We start from the raw sequence: 3253 nt of genomic DNA, 5'->3' as shown, positions 1-3253 counted from the left end.
GATGTAATGTATGGTGATTAACGTAACAATAAAAAATTTTAAAAATATGGTATATTTGTTACAATTATAAACCAATATTGATGCATCCTTATTAATTAAAATCCATGCTGTATACAGAATTTCTTTGTTTCTCAAATAAATTTTTATTTTAGAACAATTTATATACACAGAATTATTGTGAAATAGTACTGAATTTCCTTATACCCCACACTGCATTTTCCCTATTATTGACATCTTACATTTGTATGGTACATTTGCCACAATTAATGAACCAATATTGATGCAATGATATTTAAAGAGTCCATACTTTATTCAGATTTCCCCAGTTTTCCCCTAATGTCCTTCTTCTGTTTTAAGATCCCATCCAGGATACCACATCACATTTGGTCATCATGTCTCCTTAGGCTCCACTTGGATGTGACAGTTTCTTGGACATTCCTTGTTTTTAATGACCTTGACAGTTTTGAGGATTATTGGTCAGGTATTTTGTAGAATATCCCTCAACTGGGATTTTTTCTTATGGTTTCATTACGATTGGACTGGATTTTTGAGTTCTGAGGGGGAAGACCACAGAAGTAAGGTACCATTCTCATCACATTATATCAAGGTACATATGACTTACAGTGTTGATGATCTGGCAGAGGTCTTATCAGGTTTTCCCACTATAAAGTAACCCCCTCCCCCTCTCCATGTTCATGCTCTCCTTTTTGGAAAGAATTTTCTTGCACAACCTACACTTATGGGGTGGGGAAGCCATGCTCCACCTCTTCAAGGGCAGAGGATCTATATAAATTATTTGCAATTCTTCTGCATGGGAGATTGATCTCTCCTTTATTTACTTATTTTTATACTCAATTTTTATATGCATTCATATTTTAAAAATACAATTAGTCAAATAGCATAGAATTGGCATAAAAATATTTATTAGGAAGAGTGAAACACGTGGCCTAATAAGCCAGTATTCCAGGGTTAGGTTGGCGGTAATTGGCAATGTCCAGTATTCTAGGGAGGGCACGAGACTTTCCTCGGGTATAAACTTACTTCTTCCCTGTATTATGCTGTCTGTCCAATCTTTTCTAAGCTCTTTCTATTTCCTGTGTTTAACCATATCTTAGTGATCATGGATTGCAGAAGTCCATTATCTTCTGGGCAAAGCAGCAGATACTTGTATTTGTTCTAATTGTTTCTCCCTGAACATTTATTGGCAACAACAACAACAGAAGCAGCAACAGTAGGAACACTACTAGGTTTATAGCATGAGCCCCATTACACTAAGTGTTTGACACATACTGAAATTTAAGCCTGACCATAGCTCTATGAATCACAATTTATTATCTTCATTTTGAAGAATAGGAAAACTTCAGAGGGTTAAATAACCTGACCAAGGTCACTCAGCTGGCAAAGTTGAAAGGTAAACTAAGATTTTTGTGATTCAAATTTTAAGTTATAAACTACTCTTTACTGCCTCAACTCACTTCATCACTCCTAGTGTTAATGACTAAGTATTTCCCCTCGCAGTCTTTGATGGACTGATTCTTTTTTAGTCTATTATACTTTTGTCACTTCAGCTCTCAGATAATTATAAATTTTCTCCTATATGCCTTTTCTGGTCCAATAATACTATGTGTGAAATGCTGTAATAAGAATTTTTCATTGTGTTTTGTTGCTTATGCATTAGAGTTTTCTTTTAGGGGGACTAACATGTTGGCTGGCTGTTATTTGATTTTTCCTATGGTTTCCTTGGTGCCCCAAATCTCATTAACATTTTGACTAAGACTATTCATCAATCCATATACCCAGCTAGTTACCATTAACCACCTATATATATTATGGGGAGATACAAGTTGAAAAAGATTGGCTTGTCCTTCAATAAAACTACAGGTAGATAGAAATAATATACATATCAAAATAGTACAAAGAGAGAAAGTAGTGACAATTATGACTAAGGAATAAAGAGTTGAGGAAAAAAGATTAATTTTGAGAATTAATCAGAGAAGACTTCTTGGAGGAGGTAACATTTGACTTAGTTCTTGAACTGATAGGATTTGTGAACATGGAGATGGATGTGAGCAGAATACAAGGTAGAATTGACCTCCAAGATTCCACTTTCTTTTGGTTCTCTTTTTATCTCTCAGACACTTTTAGGTGCTTATCATCTTCTACCTGCCTTTTAAATATAAAATGATTGGCTTCTACCTTCAATTCTCTTCTTTTTGTTCTCTATATACACATTGTGCCTTCAACTATCAGTCACATGCTGAGAACCCCAGACCTTTCTTTCCACCTATAAAATATCTCAATAGATATCTCAGACTCAGAATGTCAAAAATAACTCCTGTTCATTTCTTAGCTATAACATAATACATTTGAGTCAAACATTCTTAGGTTTGCGTGCAGTTTCCATCACATACTACTGAAGAGACTTTGGGCAAGTCACTTAATAAATATAAGCCTCATTTTTTTTTCCAGTGAGACCAATTGGAATTGTGCCCACTTTATTTAGATATTATAAAAATTAAATGAGATCATAAATGTCTAAATTCTCAATGCTAGATGTTGTTTTTATTATTTTTGCAATTTTAGTAAAGGTTGTCACCATCCAGTTGATCACCCAAGCACCAAACTTAGCAATCACCACCAATGAAACTCTTTAACATCACCTTCCACTAATGCTGTCAATTCCATGTTCTTCATGTCTCTTTTCTATGCCCACCTGCTACTTCTTAGTCCTGTCTTCTTCCTCTAATTACAGTAGATTATAACTGGTTTTCCTACATTAGATCATATCTTGCTTTTATTAATACCTCATAATGTTCCAAATATGCAAATCTGATATTTCTCCTCTGCTTTAATCAATAGCTGCATATTATTTAAGTGTTGAAGTCCAAACTCTTTATCATGATCTGGCCTCTGTCATAACCCTCCTGAGTTATCCCTAATGAATCCAAGGCCCTAAACACCATAGTTCCAAATCTCCCTCCCCAACACCATGCTACTTAATCTTTCTCCCCAACATTCCACACTGTTTCACACTTGGACTTCTTGGAACCTTCTCATAGCAATGTCTTTTCCATCCACACTGCAATATGGGAAATGTGTCCACAGCCCCCAGAAATGTCTTTTACAACACCTTTTAAGATAGACCCAGCAACTTTTGAGTCCCCATTGCAAACTTTATGTGCTATTTCCATAATACCTTAAACTTTTGTTGCATTTATTTATTTACAAGCCTTTCTGTCCCACCAGACTGTGT

The sequence above is a fragment of the Neomonachus schauinslandi genome, chromosome 3, assembly GCF_002201575.2.
Source record: "Neomonachus schauinslandi chromosome 3, ASM220157v2, whole genome shotgun sequence".
Lineage (NCBI taxonomy): Eukaryota > Metazoa > Chordata > Mammalia > Carnivora > Phocidae > Neomonachus > Neomonachus schauinslandi.
The sequence above is the reverse complement of the archived record's forward strand: the minus strand, read 5'-3'. Positions refer to the sequence as shown.